The following is a 23944-nucleotide window of genomic DNA, read 5'->3' on the forward strand; positions in this document are numbered from 1 at the left end:
CATAGCTGTGAATACTTTGTAGAAGTACGGCATCAGAGGCGGCTCTTTAATTAGGCAAATTAGGCGATTGCCTTAGGCCTCGCCCACAGGAAGGGCCTCGCCATCGAGCGATTGCCTAATTTGTCTCTGAGGTGTTGTGCTGCACTGTCTGCTGCTGTGTGGAGTGTCTCTCAAACGGCGGGGTGAGCGAGCGGCGGGCGCGCTGCACACAGCTGCAGACAGAGTGAGCTCCGCGGCGGTGGATGAGGGGGGTGATAAGAGTATGTCCGACTGTCTAATATGCATGGCTTAGGCTGCCTGTGTGTCCAATAGCAGCAGCGCTGTCCTCCGAGTCCTAGCCCTTCCTTCCCCTAACGGCGGCCCCATTGCATGCCGGGAATTGTAGTTCTCCCACAGAGCACAGGCACATAGACTTTAACATGGCCGTCTGGTGCCTGTGCTCTGCAGAGACTACAACTCCCAGATTGCACTGCAGGGCAGAGCTAGAACATCATGTGTTGCTTCTCCAACTGAGTCCTGCTGCCTTTACCAATTTGTCACCAAGGCGAGGAGCAGGATCATCAGGTACAGTTTATATATAGGTTTTTCATATATATATATATATATATATATATATATATATATATATATATATATATATATATATATATATATATATATATATATATATATATATATATATATATATGAAAAACCTAACAACAATGCACCCCCACCAAATCTAAGAGTCCAAAGGCCATATTAACTCTGCATTGACAAGACAGTTTTATTTTCACACATTCTAAAAATAACTTTTCATCTGCTTTACTGAGGATGCTTTACAGTGGCTGTGTTTGATGGCATGGTGGCTGCAATTGATGGCACAGTGGCTGGGTTTAATGGCACAGTGGCTGCAATTATTGAGCACAGTGGCTGCGTTTGATGGCACAGTGGCTGCATTTGATGGGCACGGTGGCTGTGTTTGATGGCACAGTGGCTGCGTTTGATGGCACAGTGGCTGAGTTTGATGGGCACAGTGGCTGCGTTTGATGGCACAGTGGCTGCGTTTGATGGGCACAGTGGCTGCGTTTGCTGGCACAGTGGCTGCATTTGATGGCGCAGTGACTGCATTTGATGGGCACAGTGGCTGAGTTTGATGGCACGGTGGCTGCAATTGATGGCACAGTGGCTGCATTTGATGGGCACAGTGGCTGAGTTTGATGACACGGTGGCTGCATTTGATGGGCACGGTGGCTGTGTTTGATGGCACAGTGGCTGCAATTGATGGGCACAGTGGCTGCGTTTGATGGCACAGTGGCGGCGTTTGATGGCACAGTGGCTGCGTTTGATGGCGCAATGACTGCATTTGATGGGTACAGTGGCTGAGTTTGATGGCACGGTGGCTGCAATTGATGGGCACAGTGGCTGAGTTTGATGGCACGGTGGCTGCAATTGATGGGCACAGTGGCTGAGTTTGATGGCACGGTGGCTGCAATTGATGGGCACGGTGGCTGCAATTGATGGGCACAGTGGCTGCATTTGATGGGCACGGTGGCTGTGTTTGATGGCACAGTGGCTGCGTTTGATGGCACAGTGGCTGCATTTGATGGCACAGTGGCTGCGTTTGATGGGCACAGTGGCTACGTTTGATGGCGCAGTGACTGCATTTGATGGGCACAGTGGCTGAGTTTGATGGCACGGTGGCTGCAATTGATGGCGCAGTGGCTGCATTTGATGGGCACGGTGGCTGCATTTGATGGGCACAGTGGCTGAGTTTGATGGCACAGTGGCTGCAATTGATGGGCACAGTGGCTGTGTTTGATGGCACGGTGGCTGCTTTTGTTGGCACGGTGGCTGCGTTTGATGTCGCAGTGGCTGCGTTTGATGGGCACAGTGGCTGCGTTTGATGGGCACAGTGGCTGCGTTTGATGGCACAGTGGCTGTGTTTGATGGCGCAGTGGCTGCGATTGATGGGCACAGTGGCTGCGTTTGAGGGCACAGTGGCTGCGTTTGAGGGCACAGTGGCTGCGTTTGAGGGCACAGTGGCTGCATTTGATGGCACAGTGGCTGCGTTTGATGGCGCAGTGGCTGCATTTGATGGGCACAGTGGCTGAGTTTGATGGCATGGTGGTTGCAATTGATGGTGCAGTGGCTGCATTTGATGGGCACAGTGGCTGAGTTTGATGGCACAGTGGCTGCAATTGATGGGCACAGTGGCTGTGTTTGATGGCACGGTGGCTGCTTTTGTTGGCACGGTGGCTGCGTTTGATGTCGCAGTGGCTGCGTTTGATGGGCACAGTGGCTGCGTTTGATGGCACAGTGGATGCGTTTGATGGCACAGTGGCTGTGTTTGATGGCGCAGTGGCTGCATTTGATGGGCACAGTGGCTGCAATTGATGAGCACAGTGGCTGCGTTTGAGGGCACAGTCGCTGCGTTTGAGGGCACAGTGGCTGCGTTTGAGGGCACAGTGGCTGCGTTTGAGGGCACAGTGGCTGCGTTTGATGGCACAGTGGCTGCGTTTGATGGCGCAGTGGCTGCATTTGATGGGCACAGTGGCTGAGTTTGATGGGCACAGTGGCTGCAATTGATGGGCACAGTGGCTGCGTTTTGGCACAGTGGCTGCGTTTGAGGGCACAGTGGCTGCGTTTGATGACACAGTGGCTGTGTTTGATGACACAGTGGCTGCGATTACTGGCACGGTGGCTGCTTTTGATGGCACAGTGGCTCCTGTATCATTGTCCGCCCACAGTCTCTGACCATTTCCTGTATCATTATCTGCGCACAGTATCTGACCATCTCCTGCATCTTTGTGGCATGATTGTCTGTCAGCACCCTGTCAGTGGCTCCAACTTTTCATACCGTGTTAGCCAGGTAAGAGTTTGCTTGTTATTACCATAATAAAACCGTCTCCTGTATCATTGTCTCTGCAAGTCTCTGACCGTCTCCTGTATCCTTGTCCACACACAGTCTCTGACCGTCTCCTGTATCCTTGTCCACACACAGTCTCTGACCGTCTCCTGTATCATTGTCCACACACAGTCTCTGACCGTCTCCTGTATCATTGTCCACACACAGTCTCTGACCGTCTCCTGTATCATTGTCCACACACAGTCTCTGACCGTCTCCTGTATCATTGTCCACACACAGTCTCTGGCCATCTCCTTATTCATTGTCCACACACAGTCTCTGACCATCTCCTGATTCATTGTCCACACACAGTCTCTGACCATCTCCTGTATAATTTTCCGCAGTCTATGACCATCTCCTGCATGATTGTCTGTCAGCACCCTGTCAGTGGCTCCAACGTTTGATACCATGTTAGCCAGGTAAGAGTTTGCTTGTCATTACCATAATAAAACCATCTCCTGTATCATTGTCCACAGTCTCTGACCCTTGCCTGTATCATTGTCTGCACAGTCTCTGACCGTCTCCTGTATAATTGTCTGCATAGACTCTGACCATCTCCTGTATCATTGTCCACACACAGTCTCTGACCATCTCCTGTATCATTGTCCACACACAGTCTCTGACCATCTCCTGTATCATTGTCCACACACAGTCTCTGACCATCTCCTGTATTATTGCCCGTACACAGTCTCTGACCATCTCTTGTATCATGGATGTGAGGTCGGTGACTGTCCTTTAGCTGGATTGGACTGTCTCTTAGCTGGGCTGTCTCTTATCTGGGACTGTCCCTTAGCTGGATTGGATGGGTCGGACTATGTCTATCAGCTGGGTTGGACTATGACTATATCCCTCAGCTGGGACTGCTCCTTAGCTGGATTGGACTTGTTGCATTAAACAGGTTATGTTTTAGAATATGTTGTAAAATTACTTTTTTTTTTGTTTTATACTTTGTTGACAAATTAATTTCACATTTATGAGACAGCACAAAGGATAATGAGTAGGCAGCTGCACAATTTGATCTATATCTGTGTGCGTGTAACATATATACCCACCCACCCTATGTTTAATGATATTTGATTAAAGAATAATTGGCTAGAGAAATTTATAGAAACGGTGAATTCATAGTTCATAGGAATTAAGTTAATATATGCATTCATACAGTTAATTTTTATCATTTTTATAATATTTTTCCCATTATGGGCGTGAGTGGGGCCTCATGTCTAAGTTTTGCCTAAGGCCTCAGAAAGTCTAGAGCCGCCTCTGTACGGCATCCAAAAAAGCTGCCACAAACCAGTCACTGCAGGCATTCAAAATTTTTGGATGTGCAAGACCCGCTGCTCCTGCTACATGTTGTGGTTCCTCTGGCTGGCGTATTTGTCCCTTAGCCTGGGTTCACACTGACTGCGGGTTAGAAATCAGATGAAGTCGCATGATTTCATACCCGCATGTCAGTCCAACTTCGGGAGCGATTTCAGAGACATCTGTGGGGGTTCCTGCACAGATGTCTATTGCAATCGCCCCACAAAGTCCCCAAAAGTAGTGCAGGAACTACTGTTAGGAATTGGTGAAGCTCCGCAAAGTTGGCGTCGCACCAATTCGGACAGGGCTATTGCCTGTAATAGCCGCCAATTTGGCATGCAATTTGAGATCGCATGCCAAATTGGCATGATATGAATGCGGCTGTAGGATGTACATTACTGTGGCAACTGCATGTGGCAGGGGAAACTGGTACATGACCCATCAATCTGGATGAATATTCACAATGGCATTTCAAGACACAGAATGGGGGGGGGGGAAGGGGGGGGGCCGTAAGGCAAGTATAGTGCTTCTTCTTTTTACAGATAGGTCTTTTTTGCTGTATAACCCCCTGGTTGTAAGGTCACTAATAAAAGCAAACCAAACTTCCTGTAAAAAAAAAAAAATCTCTCCCCTCTCACTGTACCGATCGGTACAGAAAAGGGGAGGGAGGACGTGATGCCAGGTTGTTTAAAAGTGATCGCCATCAGCAGCTGTTTACCATGATTCGTGATGCCCTGGGTCCAGAGGACCCAGCGGTCATGGATGTTCCCAGGTGCGCGTCCCAGGGGGCACGCGGGAGCAAGATTCTGGGAAGGCGTCCAATAAGCCAACCGTGCTGTAGGCATCTTTCGGCTATGGCCCGGTCGGCATGTGGTTAAACATTAACATGTACCCAATAAAGTAAATGGCTTCAGGTGATACACAGAGATTAATTAAACAAGTCCTCCTACATAAGTTGTACCTGTCTATCTGCAGCCTTCTCTTCAACGGTTCAAAGCCCAGAATTTATAAAGCTTTGGAGCAGAGAGCTGAAGTTTCACTCTGTAGAGGTCAGTGAGGAGAACTCTGAAAGCTTATTGCAGGTAAGAGACACCCCTCTCCCTCCACACAGCACACAGGAACAAAGCTGAGGCTGTCAATCAGCTGGAGGTCCCTCCCATGTCACCATTTTTCTCTTGGTGTCAGGAAAACTTGTCAGAAGTAACTAATGCTGATAGCAGAGGAATGAAGCAGCAGACAGAAATGATGCTTAGTGCTCTTAAATGAGACACTCTACAGACTGGAGGGATTTGCTTTGTTCATATGTCATGCCAGAGGTTTACAACCACTTTAAGAAGGTCCATCCTATTTAGCATTGATGAGAGGGCTTAAGATTCTTCTATGTGCCTAAAATAGGAACGACATAACTCCAAAGTGTTTTTTAACAGTGGGAGTTGCTGTCTTGTTGAAATGACATTGGGGTTATGCTTTCTAGATAAAATGAGCTCTTCGACAGGTTCTTCAATGCACATCTGGCAAACACAATGAATCTGCTTTCTGTACAGAAGGGCTATACTGCCGGTGATTAAGTCATTAATAAAATAAAGACATTTCAGAGAGTTTTTTTTTTTTTGCTCCACACTGCGACAACAAGGTCACCCCATCACCAGCCAAACAATGTTCTAGAACAATGTGCTTCTTTAAAGATCACCACTGCTAAATAATCCAAATGCTATTTTTACCTGATAAATATTCATTTTTATGCTAATGAAAACAGACCTTTTATTCTGAATGTGTAAATTCAGAGCAGACATAAGAAATGCACGATCGAATACAAAGCACTCTGTGTAATGCAAATTGTTTTAGTAGACTATGAAAATAATCCAGGTGAACCGCAAAACATTTCTACAACTAGCTGGATGAACAATTCTCCTTCATCCGGAGCAATGTTTTAGGATGCCAAGATCAGTGATGCCAGATATAGTGGTGGGAACTTTCAATGCAGATAGTTTTGGTAAGTGACATAGTGAACATTGACGTTATTTAGGGGTTATTTTGGTTTTAGCAAATAGCTTAAAGTGGAACTTCATTTTTTCATCTTTCCATCTATTAACTACTTCAATACCAGGCACGTACACCTCCTTCCTGCTCAGCACAAATAGAGCTTTCTTTTGGTGGTATTTGATCATCTCTGCACTTTTTATATTTTGCTAAACAAATAAAAAAAATAACAAAAATAAAAAATTTTAAAAATAAAAAGTTTTTCTTTTGTTTCCGTTCTAAAATGTTGTAAATAAGTACATTTTCTCTTCACTGATAGGCACTGATAAGGCGGCACTGACAGGCACTAATAAGGCGGCACAGATGAGGTGGCACTGATAGGCGGCACTGTTAGGCAGCACTGATGTGCACTAATAGGCGGCACTGATAGGTGACACTGGGCACTGAAAGGCTGCACTGATGGGTACTTATGGGTGGCACTGATAGGCAGCACTGCTGGACACTGATAGGTGGCACTGATAGGCATCACTGATGACACTGGCAGGCATTGGGGATGGGCACTGATTGGCAGCTGCCTGGGCACCGATTTGCATTTCCCTGGTGGTCTAGGGTGGCATACCTGGTGGTCCAGTGTGGTAGCAAACCCTGGTGGTCCTGGCAACATCCTAGTGGTCCTGGGTGGGCATCCGAGGGGGGAGCTGCGCTGATAAACAATCATCACAGACCCCCTACCCCCCCCCCCCCCCCCCGTCAGGAGAGCAGCGAATCGGCTCTCCTCTACTCACGTCTGTCAGATGCGAATGAGGAAAAGCCGATCAATGTCTCCTCCTGTTTATATATTGATTGGCCGTGATTGGACACAGCTGATCAGAGGCTCTTTACCAAGAGGTAAGAGGCGTCAGAGGCTCTTTACCAAGATTGGTGTAGCGGTGTATCAGACTGACAAACCACCGATCACCGCAAAGCGCGCCCCCACGGGCGTGCATGAGCGGTCGTTCTGGAGGGCCGTCATATGACCACCAATGAGTGGCACATTTGACGGCAGGGCGGGCGGCGAGTGGTTAAATCTTCTGCCCTTGTTGTTTTAACTTTGGATAGTAAAACATTTTTTTTCTGACAGTAAATACCTTATACAGCCCACTTCCTGTTTCTTGTCTGGAAAAAAGCCTAGGCTTATGACATCATGCACAGCCCTCTATCTCGTGAGAGTTTGCCAGGAAGGGAGGGAAGAAATGAGTCATACGAGGGCCAATAAGAGTTGTGGAGTCTGTGTAAATCCAGGAAGTGAACAGGCAGCAGATTCAGCTGCCCACAGTTAAAATATATGCAGCCAGACTCAGTGGAGGGAGATTTCTGCAGCATATTTGGCAAGTAGAGAATCACAGTATATATAAAATAATATGCAAAGTGGTTGGAGGGAAGCTTCAGAATGGTAAAGATGTTTTTATTATAAAATTATGTGAGCAGACTGCAGTTCGTCTATAAGGTTACTCTAGGAATAATTAGCATCTGGAGACTAATTTAATTATATTGGTTAGGTTTTGGGGTTCAGTATTAATGGTTCATTTTAGGGGTTATATTGAATCTAAGAGTAAAAACAACTTTATCCATGGATGGAAAAAGGTAAACCTGAAGCCCCTGTGAGAATTTACCTATCTGAAAGGTGAGGAGGGGCAATAAAAGTGATTTTGCGGCAAATCCACCACAGAGACCACTCTTATCGTAAAGCGGACCAACCCCGAAGAAGAGAATACCGGGGTTATGGCAGCTAGCTCCTCTTCAAAGTTAGGACATATACCGGCGTGCGGTGGTCTGGAAGTGGTTAAATAATGTATCGGCCACTAGGCAATGCGGTTCCTCTCACCAACCCTTAAATCACTCCCGTCCTGAAGTAATGAGAGGGTTGGTGGGTGAAATCAATGCACACAGCAGGGGACATACTCTTCAACATAGGTCTGCCTCAGATTGCAGCAGCACCCAGAGATCTTCAAGAAAGATTTTACTCACCACCCACAGCATAGGCAAGTATTCCTCTTCTTCTTTTACAACTAGGTGCCAAATTAACTTTTTTGCTGACAAACAGGGTCACTGTAAGTCTTACAGGTGGGATAACTTTTCATTTTAACAGCCAGGGTAAGGTCTTTCTCTAGCCAAAATCTTTTTTTAAGTTTTTGATAGACTAATGGCCCATACCCACTATCCGAAAATCATACAGAAATCCCGCTTTCAAAGTGATCATACCATAATCTGATCGTTAGTACACAGCTTTTGAGAGCCGATCACGACAGTTACTATTATTATTATCATACAGGATTTATATAGCTCTGACAGTTTACAACTTGAGGGTAGACAGTACAACTACAATACACGAGAAATCAGAGAGCCCTGTTCATTAGAGCTTACAATCTAAGAGGGAGGGTCAAGAGATACAAGAGGTAATAACTGTGGGGGATGTGCTGATGTAGAAAATTAATGTACAGTTGTTAGGTAGTTAGGTAGTTGCTAGAGGCGATTCAGTTCGCATTGTGCGCTATATAAGTATTTCATTCATTCATTAGGTGGGGGGCAAATAGGCTACTCTGAAGAGATTAGTTTTTAGGGATCGTCTGAAAGTGGACAAAGTAGGAGATAGTAGTCAGACAGATTGGGGTAGAGTATTCCAGAGGATGGTATAGGCTCGGGAGAAGTCCTGGAGGTCAGCATGAGAGGAGGTGACGAGGGAACTAGAGAGCAGGAGGTCTTTGGAGGAACGAAGAGAACGATTTGGTTAGTATTTTGAGACCAGGTTAGTGATGTAGATGGGGGCAGAGTTGTGGATGGCTTTGTAAGTTATGCTGGGCATGGAGTTCACCAGAGCTTCATAGGTTGCTACTGGACTCCTCTTCTACTCCTCCATGACCACATCATGGAGCTGGTGGATGTTAGAGACCTTGCGCTCCTCCACCTTCCGTTTAAGGATGCCCCACAGATGCTCAATAGGGTTTAGGTCTGGAGACATGCTTGGCCAGTTTATCACCTTTACCCTCCACTTCATTAGCAAGGCAGTAGTCATCTTGGAGGTGTGCTTGGGGTCGTTATGTTGAAATACTGCCCTGTGGCCCATTCTCCCAAGGGAGGGGATCATGCTCTGCTTCAGTATGTCACAGTGCATGCTGGCATTCATGGTTCCCTCAATGAACTGTAGGCACCCAATGCTGGCAGCACTCATGCAGCCCCAGACCATGACACTCCCACCACCATGCTTGACTGTAGGCAAGACACACTTGTCTTTGTACTCCTCACCTGGTTGCTGCCACACACGCTTGACACCATCTGAACCAAATACATTTATCTTGGTCTCATCAGACCACAGGACATGGTTCCAGTAATCCATGTCCTTAGTCTGCTTGTCTTCAGCAAACTGCGTGCGGTCTTTCTTGTGCATCATCTATAGAAGAGGCAGACCAGTTTGATACAGTATGCGGCGTATGGTCTGAGCATTGACAGACTGACCCCCCATCCCTTCAAACTCTGCAGCAATCCTGGCAGCACTCATACGTCTATTTCCCAAAGATAACCTCTGGATATGATGCTGAGCACGTGCACTCAACTTCTTTGGTCGACCATGGCGAGGCCTGTTCTGAGTGGAACCTATCCTGTTAAACCGCTGTATGGTCTTGGCCACCATGCTGGAGCTCAGTTTCTGGGTCTTTGCAATCTTCTTATAACCTAGGCCATCTTTACGTATAGCAACTTTGCCATGAGGTGCCATGTTTAACTTCCAGTGACCAGTATGAGAGAGCGAGAGTGTTAACACCAAACTTAACACACCTGCTCCCCATTCACACCTGAGACCTTATAACACTAATGGGTTACATGACACCAGGGTGGGAAAATGGCTAATTGGGCTCAATTTGAACATTTTCACTTAAGGGTGTACTCACTTTTGTTGCGGTTTAAACATTAATGGCTGTGTGTTGAGTTATTTTGAGGGGACAGCAAATTTACATTGTAATACAATCTGTACACTCACTACTTTACATTGTAGCAAAGTGCAATTTCTTCAGTGTTGTCACATGAAAAGATAGAATAAAATATAACAAACCTTAACAAACATAATAAACATTTGAGGGGTGAACTCACTTTTGTGAGATACTGTATATATTTTACACTCTTCACTGGAACAATAAAACATACGTATGACCAGACAACGTTCTTGAACCTACAGAGTTAAACAGTCCATCTAGAACACATCCAATTAAACACTGAAAATAATGTACTGTATGTTTAATATTTAAATGTGTTTGGCGCAGCCTCAGTCCTGATTGCAGCTTTACATGTTTGTTTGGTGGAGGAAATGATTTTGCCTTAAAAACCCTCATTTTCAGAAACTGATCCAATCGTGGTTTCAGAATAATTCGAGGAAGCTTAGCCTCTGTATGCATTTTTCTCGGCACATACCCAGAAGGAGATGGTGCCACGGCTATACTGGATAAATCATTTCTAATCCATTACACAGCAGTGCCAAAAAATTCAGTGGAATACCCTTGGCTACCTATCTGTATTGACATTTCCCATCAGAATAGTATCATGGGCTTACAGTACCCGTCATTCCCTGCTAGTGTTAAAGTAGAAGGCTTCAGAACCTCTTAAATACTGATCAAAAAATGTTAATGTTCCTATATATTCCTCTAAAGAACTGTACCTTTCTCTGACCATCTTACAGATATTCCCCCAATGCAGCTACAAAGTTCTAAAAAGAAGTAAACTTTATACAAAAACTTTTAGGTTTCATGTACACTGCTGATGGTAAACGGACATTTAGGAACAGTTGGGTGTTTTTGGGTTTTTTCCGCTGCCCCTGAACTCTCCTCTATGTTATCTTATCAGTCCATGTACACAGGGTTGTTTATCGTCGTTTCTAGGCAGTTGGGTTTAGAAGCATTTTTTGGAAAGCAAAAAAATGCATTCAGGACGGATGTTCCGAAGCATTTGAAATGCCAAATGTCTTTCACAGGTTGTAAAGGCGGTAACGAGTGTTTAGCCACATTTCGTTGACAGGCATTTTTAATGGAGATACATTTCTGACTATTTAAAAAAAAAAATGCTTCTAAATGAGAGCGCGGCAAAACATGCTTTTTTTTTTCAAACGTTACTATCTGTCAAGTTAAATCGTTCAGGAGAGGTTTTAAAATGTCCTGTGCACATTAAGCCCTAATCGTTTCTGATGACAAAGGATTTTAGATCAGTTAAAGTGCACCTGTACTAAACTGTAGATAGTAAACTGACTGACAACCTTATTAAAAAAATAAAATAATACTTATGTACTGATTGTGAAGGACAACTAACTGTACCATCAACAAAACCCAAGCTAAACCACCCTTCTGAATTAGCCTTCACCAGGGGTCTCCAAGCTGAGGTCCATGGGCCAGATATGGCCTTTTGCTTGCATTAATCTGGCCCTTGGGGAAGTATTCCTTCCCTGATACAAGGCACCATTCCTTCTACTGACACCAATAATGGTGAACTAATTATCCCACTAACATCACAGATGGGGCACTATTACTCTCACTGACTCCAATGGTGTCATTTTTATTTTATTTTTTATTCCCACTGACCGCCAAGCCTATTGTTTACTCCCACCGATGCCAGGACATTTTCTACTCCCACTAGTCACAGTCCAGCCCACCTAAAGTTTGAAGGGCAGTACTGGCCATTTTTTTGAAAGTTTGGAGACCCCTAGTCTACACTATACTCCCTCCCCTCAACTCAAAGACCTCAAAAACATAGTGCTATTCTTTGGGAATAGAGACAAGGAATAACATATCTATGAGGGCTCACTGTAGATTTCTACTGGACAATCTGTAGACGCGGTGCGCTCTGTGATCAGCGAGTCTATGAGACTCGCCTGATCACCGATCCGAGCAAGGGGTCGATCCTGACCCCTTATCACGTGATCAGCTGTCAGCCAATGACAGCTGATCATGTGATAGAACGGAGCCGGTAATCGGCTATTATTCCTCCTCGCGCTGACAGCGCGAGGAGAAAAAAAAGAGCCGATCACCGGCGGCCGTGATCGGGACATCAGTCCCGATCACGGCCAGCCCTGCCAGGGCCCACCTGCCCCCTGCCAGTGCCACCTCAATAAAATATAAGTGCCCCCTGTCAGTGCCACCCAGCAGTGCCCATAGTGCCACCCAGCAGTGCCCACAGTTCCACCCAACAGTGCCCACAGTGCCACCCAGCAGTGCCCACAATCTGCCTCAAAGGTGCTGCACCCCAGTGCCACATATCCGTGCCCATCAGTGTCATCTACCAGTGCCCATCAGTGCCCATCAGTGCCGCCCATCAGTGCCCAGCAGTGCCACCTATCAGAGCCACCTATCAGTGCCCATCAGTCCCATCTATCAGTGGGTACCTATCAGTGCCCCTTAGTGCCACCCATCCGTGCCACCCATCCGTGCCATCTTATCTGTGCCCATCTGTGCCGCCTTATCTGTGCCTATTAGTGCCGCCTTAACTATGCCTATCAGTGCCCACCAGTGCAGCCTATCAGTGCCCACCAGTGCAGCCTATCAGTGCCGCCTCATCAGTGCACTTCAATGAAGGAGAAAAATGACCTGTTTGCAAAATTTTATAACAAACTATTAAACATGATTTTTTTTTTTTTTTTGCATCTTTTTTTGTTTGTTTAGCAAAAAATAAAACTCCCAGCTGTAATTAAATACCACCAAAAGAAAGCTCTATTTGTAGGAAAAAATTTGATAAAAATTTCATTTGGGTACAGTGTTGTATGCCCGCGCAATTGTCATTCAAAGTGCATCAGCGCTGAAAGCTGAAAATTGGTCTGGGCATGAGGGGGGTTTAAGTGCCCAGTAAGCAAGTGGTTAAAAGGTCTATGGAGGCTGCATAGCTCCCAACTGTCCCTGATTTGGAGCAATGTCCCTCTGTCCCTCATTCCTCCTCATTTGTCCCTCATTTTGGTCTGATCTATATAGATGTTTTTAAAATGCACTTTTTATCTATCAAAAAGTGTTTTCCAGCCCTAAACCTTTCATCTGATTTCTTAATCGCTGCATTTGTAAATTCCAAAAGCCAATAAAAAGGAATAGAAGTAGTAAAAAAAGCACTTGTGGGTCTAACCAATCTTGTTTTTTTTTTGTACAATTCTCCTTTAAAAGGAGGCGTGGCAGAGGGTGTGTCCTATGCCTGCATGCTCCCATCTCAAAAAGTTGGGAGGTGTGAGGATGTGTTACTATTACTTTATTTTTACTGTACTATAACAGCAGTGACATACTGTATCAAAAAAAAAAAAAACAACAAAATACCAGCACTAAAATCTTAGGAACCTGTAGAACAGTCCAATTATGGGAAAAAATATCAATGGATAAGGGTCTATAACTCATCGTGGGTGAATAGTTTTGAGAGTCTTTCAGTACAACTCCTTGTTGCTCAGTAGACTGCCGGAGACTATGTAAGCCATCCCCTCTTTATTTATCTTACTGCAAGTAAACAAGATTGCATTTTTAAATATCTGCTTTCATTTTGAATAGACGTATTCCCTTTCTTATTTAATCTTTGATGAACTGCGGACTGCTTCTTTAATCTTTTGAGCGCTGGTGTTTTTCTGTTTTTTATTGACATACTATACCAGGCAACTATAATGAACCTTGTACTGGTCTGTCAAGTACAGTAAAACCTTGGTTTGAGAGTAACTTAGTTTGAGAGCGTTTTGCAAGACAAGCAACATTTTTTCATAAAATTTTGACTTGATATACAAACGATGTCTTGATATACAAACCCTGTCAAGTCACAACTGAATATAAATGAGAAGAGAGGGGCCTCTAAGTGCAGCAATATGGTTACATATAACCGGTTCCCGACCAGCGTACGCCGATGTACGTCGGCAGAATGGCACGGGCAGGCATATTGGCGTACAGGTACATCCCATCTTCAATGCCGCCATGCCATCGCGAGCGCGCCGGGGCAGCACGCTCGCGTGCCGGTCGGGACCCCTGTGAGTCCGGTCGCGGGTCCCGCGGACTCGATCGCTGCGGGCATACCCGCAATCGTCTCACGGGACGGCTGAATGGAGAAGTGCCGTTGTAAACAGCATTTCTCCATTCTGTCTAGCAACTAGTGACGCTGATCTCTGCTCCATGTGATTGGAGCAGAGATCAGTGTTCACTAAATGAAAGCCCAGCCCCCAACAGTTAGTAACACACCCCTAGGAACACTTAACCCCTACACTGCCACCCACTGGTAAACCCCTTCACTGCCAGTGTCATTTAACCAGGAATCACTGCATTTATATAGCACTGATTGTTGTATAACTGACAATGGTCCCAAAAATGGGTCAAAAATGTCCGATGTGTCCGCCATAATGTCGCAGTCACAATAAAAAATCGCTGATCGCCGCCATTACTAGTAAAAAAAATTATTAATAAAAATGCCATAAAACTATCCCCTATTTTGTAAACGCTATAACTTTTGCACAAACCAATCAATAATCGTTTATTGCGATTTTTTTAACCAAAAATATGTAGAAGAATACGTATCAGCCTAAACTGAGGGAAAAAAAGTTTTTTTATATATTTTTGGGGGATATTTATTATAACAAAAAGTAATAAATAATGCGTTTTTTTCAAAATTGTCGTTCTATTTTTGTTTATAGCGCAAAAAATAAAAAACCGCAGGGGTGATCAAATACCACCAAAAGAAAGCTCTATTTGTGGGAAAAAAAGAACGTCAATTTTGTTTGGGAGCCACGTCGCACGACCGCGCAATTGTCAGTTAAAGCGACACCGCCGAATCGCAAAAAGTGGTCTGGTCTTTGACCAGCAAAATGGTCCGGTCTGTAAGTGGTTAATGAAGGTACAACATTTAGAAACTCACATCCTCTCAACTCATCATCCTCCGCCCGTCATCAACGTCATCCCTTCCATGCTGTGCTCCACGAGCTCTTCAAGCCGCGCTATCAGATCGCTCTACCGCAGGGTAGTCTTCCCGGTCACAATTGCAGACTGACAGTGGTGAATGCCAGCGGTGTGGGGGATGGTCTATGAGGACAGCTTTACCCCAGACATACTTAGATGTGCCTCCTTTAATCATCAACCATGCGAGTTGCTAACTGTTGTACCTTCATTAAATGTAACCATATTGCTAGACTAATGCCGCGAACACTCGACCAAACTTTCCGGCAGAAAAGGTCAGACGGAATCATTCCGTCGGATATTACGATCGTGTGTGGGCTTCATGAGACTTTTTTCTTAAAAAATTCTGATGGACCTAGAAATAGAAGATGTTTCAAATCTGTCCGACGGAATCAATTTCTATAGGAAAAACTGTTTGTCTGTATACTGGTCCAACGGACCAATTAAGACGCAAGGGCAGCTATTGGCTACTGGGTATTGAACTTCCTTTTCTAGTCCTGTCGTACATCATCACGTTCAAAACGAACAGACTTTGATCAGTTTGTGTGTGGGCAAGTCTGTTGGGCCGAAAGTCTGTCGTAACTCTGTCGAAAGTCCGCCTGACCTTTTCTGCTGGAAAGTCCGGTCGGGTGTACGCGGCATTAGAGGCGCCTCCCCTCTCTTTTATACTCTGGAGCTCCTGGTGGATTTTGCTTCTAATCAATTCCCTTGTGGAGGCTGCCATTTGTGGATGGACATTTTATGGTTACACAACCTGGTCACATTGCTATCATCTTTTTATATGGACTATAAACTGAAGGACCTATGAATAAATGGTTGTGGATCGAATCTTCTAAGTTTCCATTATTTCTTATGGGGAAATTCGCTTTGATATACAAGTGCTTTGGATTACTAGCATGTTTCCGGAACCTATTATGCTCCCAATCCAAGGTTTTACTGTATAGTGAATTCTGATTGGGCACATTAGGTTACTGCACTTAGAAATAAGAATGTTTTATACAAAAAAAAAAACATAGGTAATAATTCCAGCACCTGCATGAACCTTTACTTATCTTCAGAGCTAGTTTAGAATAAACCCAAAGTACTCCAACTATGCAAACAGCTTTCTCTCCAACAGATGAACTTTGGCCTAATGCCCCCACCAGTACAACCACCTCACACACACACATACACACACACACACACACACACACACACAGGTTCAACTGGATGGGCCTGTGTCTTTTTCTTCCAACCTTGTCAACTATGTAACTATTGATTAAAAAGGACACTCATCACAATTAAAATCCGACAGTAGCAAGCAAGAAGTAGGAGGGGCACCTAAATGTATGAACACCATGGCTGCTGCTACAGATACAATCGAGAAATGAGTGTAGACATGAAAAGACAGGAATTCATAGATGAGGACAAAAAGAGAAAAAAGGTTGAATGGCAAGTTGCAATATATTACACTATTTTTGTTTGGTTTACGTTCACTCTAAGTGCCCGTTCACACTACCGCGACTTGTCAGGCGACTTAGCCGCCTGACAAGTCGCGCTCCGTTCTGTACTATGGAACCGTTCTAATAGGAGCGACTCAAGTCGCTCCGACTTAGAAAAAGGTTCCTGTACTATTTTTGGGGTGACTTCAGGCGACTTGCATTGACTTCTATACAGAAGTCATTTTGCAAGTCGCCGCTGAAGTTGTGTGCAGGTCGCGTCTGTGAGTCGCGCTGCAAGTCGCGTCGCCCCTGTGTGAACGGGCACTTACAGTAAAAGTAAAACTTGGTTTACCCCTTTGAACTTCTAAGCTTCCCTATAGACGTTAAACTTGGCTGCACCCCTTCAAACTCTAATGCCGCATACACACAATTGTTTGATGTGCCTTAGGGTCGGTAAGATCACTTTTTTGGTGGGAATCTTCCAGCCTTTAGTGATTAATTAGAACATTATAATTTATTTATGGTATTTATTATATTTGGTTGATCCAGGCATCTAATTTATTTTTGCATACACACAATTGGACTTTCCGATGGGAAATGTTGGATGCGAGCCTGTTGGCTGAAAGTCTGACCATGTGTAGGCTCCATCGAACATTTGTTGGCAGACTTTCCGCCAAAAAATGTTGGCTTGCGGGTTCCCAAATTTTCAGCCAACAAAACTTTGTGGTCGGACTTTCCGATCGTGTGTACACAAGTCCGTCGCACAAAAGTTAACGCATGCTTGGAATCAAGTACTCGGTCTTGTAAAACTAGAGTTCGCAATGGAGATATCACGTATGTCTTGTACATCACTACTTTCGTAATTGTTGGCCAACATTTCAGTGACCGTGTGTATGCAAGACAAGTTGGAGCCAACATCCTTCAAACAAAAATACACGGTTTTGTTGTCAGAAAGTCCGATCGTGTGTACGGGGCATTAGACTTCCCTATGTAATGTGGTTGGTGGCCTCACTGACCAAAGGGCAGTCCAAAAAGCAGAAGTGAGTGGTAGGTCCATTTACTGTTTTAAATCATTTAGTAAAGCCCTATTTACCTCAATACAGAGCTCCTTAAAAGAGAAGTATGGGGTTGGGAAAAAAAAAAAACATTTATAATCACCTAGGTCAGTGATGGCGAACCTTGGCACCCCAGATGTTTTGGAACTACATTTCCCATGATGCTCATGCACTATGCAGTGTAGTTGAGCATCATGGGAAATGTAGTTTGAAAACATCTGGGGTGCCAAGGTTCACCATCACTGACCTAGGTGGACCAATGCTGCATCTGTTCCCTGCCGGCTCTGCACTAAGAATTGAGCGATCAAGCACCGCTGATCGCTCAGTTCTCCCCTCCACTCTAAGGCCCCATTCACACTCACCACGTTTTCACCGTGTGTTGCCGCGATTTTGATGCTATTGTGTACAGGTCAAAAGGTCACCAATGTAAAAAGCAGAAAAATCCCCAAATCTGCCTAAAAAAAATGTTACAGAACTTGTTTGAGCTTCAGGCATTTTGTAGCTTCTGGCTTCAGGCATTCTGAAGTGGAGATGTGAACCATCTCCACAGAGCAGTGGTCATCAGCCCTGTCCTCAGGGCCCACTAACAGGCCAGGTTTGCAAGATAACTGAAATACATCACAGGTGATAACATTTGCTGCTCAGTGATTGCAGTATTCTAGTTTGCATCTCCCCAAGGTAATACATAAAACCTGGCCTGTTAGTGGGGCCCGAGGACAGGGTTGATGACCACTGCCATAGAGAATAACTTTTTTTTTCTCCTCCAGCGTTTTGTAGCTTTGAGGCTTCAAACTACAAAACGCTCAGGTGTGAATGGGGCCTAAGCAGAGAGACATGATTGCCAGTTACCGACTCTCTGCTCTGCCCCTCCAGCGCTCACTGGAGAGTTGGGCTGTGGAGGCGGTGTGAACGGCTGGCTCAGTCTCCCAGCAGCTCACTGAGAGGCTAAGACAGCTGGCAGTCAATGCATCCTGAGTGACATAAGCCGACAGCAGCAAATGTGAGTGGTTCTATATTCAAAGCGAAGTGCTAAATCGGGGGTAGGCACCCTCGGCCTTCCAGCTGTTTGGAAACAAGTCACATGAGACATTGCAAGATCCTGACAATCACCGGCATGACTCCTAGAGGCAGAGGCATGATGGGATTTGTAGTCTCACCACAGCTGGAGGCCTGAGGTTGCCTACCCCTGCGCTAAATGAATACGACAAATAAATAAAAGTCAGATTAGGACTGTCATGCAGATGTATTCTAATAAAATTAACTTCCAAGTTTACAAAGTCTCCTGGATTTAGCAGTCAAAGACTACTTTTTGATTAGGGTGGGAAGTCGTAGAACATTTGTTGAGTTTTTATTGCATCGCTGTTGTTAGAGATTTCCTCTCACAGTCAACCCCAATGACCACCATCACAAGGTCAGAAGTGAGGGGAACACAATAAAAATTGGAAAGGTATTGAACCTCGTCAAATTATTATTGCTGTGTCCCCCCATGTCCCAGTAACCGTGGAGACTACATACACACTACTGGAATTCTTCTGCTGTTTTGATCCCTGTGACTTTACTGTAATGCCTCTAAAATTACTTCAAATTGCTCTTCATATCTGAGTAAACGATATGAAAATCTGCTGTGTTTTAAATGCACTGTTCTGGGGTGTATATTGATTTATGTATATGAACCTATCTCTGTACGGTCAGTAGGTGTGAACTGTATGGAAACACACTGCAAATCCTTCTAAAATGTAAACTGCTGCTGTACTGCAACGGCATAGCTCCCAACTGTCCCTGATTTTGAGGGACTGTCCCTGATTTGGAGCAATGTCCCTCTGTCCCTCTTTCCTCCTCATGTGTCCCTCATTTTGGTCTGATCTATAAAGTTGTATATAAAATGCACCTTTTATCTTTCAAAAAGTGTTTTCCAGCACTAAACCTTTCATCTGATTTCTAAATTGCTGCATTTGTAAATTCCAAAAGCCAATATAAAGGAAAAGTAGTAGTAAAAAAAAAAAAACACTTGTGAGTTTAACCAATCTTGTTTTTTTGTACAATTCTCCTTTAAGTGGGTGTGGCAGGGGGGTGTGTCCTATGCCTGCATACTTCTGCTGATAGGTGTCCCTCATTCCAATCTCAAAAAGTTGGGAGTTGTGCAACGGTGCCTTCTCATTTCATATACATGTGACTAATTTGCTTTAAAAAAAATACAGCCAGTCATGTGACCAAACGCTGAGTGGTTACGTGATCTCTGGTAAAGGGGAGGATCAACCGAAATGTTGCCAGACTTTGCTCTTCAGCAGAGATCAGGTGACCAATGCCTCAATATCTGGTCACATGGGATCTAGGACCAGCCAATATATTTGATGTTGTATATTTAAGCCTAAGTTTGCCTTTCAAACAAAAAAAACACAAAACAGCGAAAGGGACATTACTTCTGTGAGATGTGTCTGTTGTGCTGCTCTGTCTTCATTTCGACAAAATCTTCCATCTAAGACGCCAATCCCCGGAATCCTCTGGTGTGGGTTAATAAAATGAAAGGGCCGTTATGGGCTCTCATCAATAGCGCCTGACAATGCCCACCCTTTCCACCCAGATCCTCCATTCACAGCTCATATAGCTTTTATGAATGAAACACAATCTATGAATGGAGGGCGGCCAAGGGAATGATTGATAGGTCCAGCCCCTCCCTCCATTCATAGATAGTGTTTCATTCAGAGAAGTTGTGGTGTGACTTCTATGAATGGAGCAGTTGGGTGGAAAAGGCAGGCATAGTTGGGTACTCTTGAGTGCCTGTCAAAGCCCCTTATTTCTATAAACCCGTGCCGCATCAGAAGATTGAGGCGGTGGGGGGTTACCTAAGCTGGAAGATTTGGGCAAAAATTTGGGTTGCCACCTTTTCTTCAAGTCAAGCCGGGACACTTTAGCAGCGCACAGCAATTTTTTTTTATACATATATTTTGCTAATAAATAACATTTCTAATCATATGAAGTTAATAACAAGAGTCCCCCTTTACATCAGAGTCCACAGAGTTCCCATCTTACATCTGAACTTGCAGAGTTCCCTTTCGCTGTAAGGGGGGACTCAGCAGACTTTGATGTAAGGGAGAACTCTAGGGACTCTAACATAAAGGATGCTCTGGGAACCCTGATCTAAGGGGGAACAACGCTGAGAACTCTGATGTACGGAGAGGACTCTGAGGTAAGGGGGAACACTGTGGCCTCTGATGTAAAGGTGAACTGTGATATAAGGGGTGCTCTGAGGACCCTGATTTACCTTAGTGTACTCACTCAGAGACAGGGGAGAGAAGGGGGAAGAGAAGGGGCGAGACCTGCATTCAGCGTTTATGGACGCCGAATGCTGGACTCGGGAGCGTGCCAGCAAGGTAACCTGGGGGTTATCTGATGCAAGGAGGAACTGAGAGAGCCACCAAGGGATCCCAGAAGACAAGATTCGGGGGCCACTCTGTGCAAAATGAGCTGTGGAGGTAAGTATGACGTGTTTGTTATTTAAAAAAAAAAAATATGTACCTTTGCATCATATTATATGGTTTTGGTAAATCTGAAGACACAAATCTGCAGAAAATCGAATGGTGTGTGTGTGCAGTCTTAAGCTGGCCACACACCATACAATTTTCTTATTTTCTTTAGATTTACCTTCAACTGTGTAGTCCAAGGGCCTGCCTGATTGGATACAAATTGAAAGTGTTTAGATTTACCAAAACCATATGATATGAGGTCAAACCAAAGGAAAGTTGTACAAGAAAATTGTATAATGTATGGCCAGCCTTATGCCCTGTACACACGACCGGTTTTCCTGTCGGAATAAACTCTGAAGGTTTTTCCGACAGAGTTCCGAAGGAATTCTGCTCAAGCTGTCTTGCATACACACGGTCACACCAAAGTCTGACCGTCAACAACGAGGTGACGTACAACACGTACGACGGGAAAACGGAAGTTCAATAGCCAGTAGCCAATAGCTTCCGTCTCGTACTTGCTTCAGAGCATGCGCTGTTTTTGGTCCGTCAAAACAGCATACAGACCTGAGAGCGGTTTTCCCGATAGGAACTGGTTATATAGAACATGTTCTCTTCCTAGGTCCGTCAGAATTTTCGATGTAAAAAGTCAGATGGGGCATACACACGGTCGGAATATACGATGAAAATCTCCCGTCTGACTTTTTCTGTCGGAAATTCCGCTCGTGTGTACCGGGCTTTAGTCTTCGCCTTATTTGATTTTACTCCTAACCTAGAAGTGCAATGTCAATTCTTTGCTTGTTTCATTGCACAGATATAATATATTGAATTGGAATAAAAAAAAAAAGATATAGTTCAGATTCCTTGTTACAAAAAATGAAAGCTGGCTGGCTGCTGTGGTCAATCGCTGTGTTTTTACTCCGCTTTGCATAAACCAGCCCCATGACATTAAGATATGTGTTAAGTGAAATACCCCCCCTGAGCTTGTGGTGAAACACTGCCAATGTGCACAAAGGCTTTGCTAATTCAAGCCAACTGAATCGGAGAGAGGATATTTATGTCTGCTAAACTCCTGGGAACTGAAGCTCGGTGAGAATGGGCACTGCTCTTACACAGGAGCTGCACGCTTGGAGGCGAATCTAAAAAGGGTCTCCGGCATTAAGGGGAGGAATAAAGAGCTTTTTATTCTGTAAGAAGATAACTCTTAGCATTGTCTGTGCAGGTAACCAGATAGCTGGCCATTGTTTCTCAAGGTACAGCAAGACAGAGGCTGACTTTACTTCTGCACTGGGAACGTCAGCCTAATTCGGAACCTCTGTGGATCACTATTCAGAACTGTACTACTAATTTTACACACGGGTGACCTATTTCTACGATATAATAAACTCCCTGTTCCTGGCTAACCTTGCAGATCTGCTGAGCAGCCCCTGCAGCAGATGAGTAACTACAAGTCCCAGCCTCTCCTGCCAGTTAGAACTGATCTGCAATGAATTAATGGATCAGTTCATCCAACACAGAAATTGCCTTTATGGACCCACTGGATTCTTATATCTTCTAGGAACACCAGCAGCAAACTCATATCCCCCCCATTGCCATCTAAATACACTATGCCGTCTCACTCCACCTGCTGCAGCAAAACTCTTCCTGCTTCTGTTACATTCCCCATAATGTAACAGGAATAATTCCAGATGGAAAGGGAAGATTCCTTCAAGAAAGGTAGGCAGAGCTGGAACTTAATATGGGATATCATTGTCCAGGATAGAAACAGAGAGGGCAATGGGGTCATTGAACATGCCTGTATCCACCGAAAATATTTTTTTTTTGGATGGACATACCCTTTAAATGATGAAATGATCAATAGCCACAACTATTAAAAGATAATTGAAACTTACCTGTGTCCACGCTGACCGGGCATTCATCAGAAAACGATGGTCCACCGCTCCAGTGTCATAAAAGAAGAGTCATATCCCAAACAACCAGTCCTGGAAAGATAGGAGATGAGGACTGTCACAACACAGAGAAGGGTTAGGGGTCTCCTGAGTTTAAAGGAAGAGAGGTCCTCCAAGGATGGAACAGCTGTGAAGAGGGGTACCCTCAACAGGCAGTTTTGGGATGTCCCTGCACAGAGGTCCACAAAAAGAAGGGGAAGGGGGGCTCCTCAGGGATCAGAACTGAGGGTTAGAGTCTCCGGATAGGAGGAAGTTGCCCGTCTCACTGCATGCGATTCTCGCAGCTGATTGCTCCCAGTGAAACAGTTCAAGCAAATGGAATCTGAGAGGGAGACCTGAAGAGGGAGGGAGATAATGAGAAGAGGAGGAGGGTGGAAAGGAGGACTCTGTGCAGGCATCTCTTCTCTCTATCTGGGGATAATTGACTGCTCACCTGGCAAAGGAGAGAAGACAAGAGGGAAAGGAGGATGAGCTGCATTATTTTCATTCACATGTCTGTCCTGCACTGGCAATGAAATCTTGTCTTGGCTCTGGAGCTTCCAGAGGAACCTCAAGTCCCAGAATACATGTATTGCTGCAATTTTTAGTTCTACTGAACATTAGCGGATTTCCTGTCTCTGCAGGATCCCCCCATAGTATGCTGGAGCTCTTTAGTTCAACAATACTCAGGCTGGGTTCACACTATTGTGAATTGGATGCAGATTTCCCCCGCATTCAATTCGCATAGCAGGAGATTGTGGCCAGCTCTCCGGAGCGGTTCCGGTGCGAATTGCATAGGAGTCCTGTGCTTCTTCTGGTCTGTTTCAGGTCTGAATTCAGCCAAAAAAAATCAGACCTGAAACGGTGAATGGAGATGCACCGAACTCCTGCTGTGAGCCGCTCCGTTCTCCAGTGTGAACCCAGCCTAAGGCTCCATGCACACTGAAGCTCATAAACGGGCACTTTGGAGTTTGTTTGTTTTTTTTTTTTTTTTTTTTTTT

At 44.9% G+C, this 23944-nt stretch overlaps 1 protein-coding gene across 7 annotated transcripts in view; it reads right to left on the reverse strand.

Annotated features, from left to right (window-relative positions):
• Positions 1–23292, reverse strand: part of SHANK2 (SH3 and multiple ankyrin repeat domains 2) — a 1084923-nt gene extending 1061631 nt beyond the window's left edge. For 4 of the 7 annotated variants that reach the window (XM_077462543.1, XM_077462526.1, XM_077462535.1 and 1 more), the window contains exon 1: positions 22908–23292. The gene's annotated coding sequence lies outside the window, so the exon portion shown is untranslated. The remainder of the gene's footprint in view (positions 1–22907) is intronic. The other 3 variants (XM_077462570.1, XM_077462562.1, XM_077462553.1) reach the window with 1 other exon arrangement.
• Positions 23293–23944: the final 652 nt, after the last annotated feature.

Source organism: Lithobates pipiens, unplaced genomic scaffold, assembly GCF_037356315.1.
Source record: "Lithobates pipiens isolate NorthernLeopardFrog02 unplaced genomic scaffold, aLitPip1_a1.2 Scaffold_10, whole genome shotgun sequence".
In the NCBI taxonomy this organism is placed as follows: domain Eukaryota; kingdom Metazoa; phylum Chordata; class Amphibia; order Anura; family Ranidae; genus Lithobates; species Lithobates pipiens.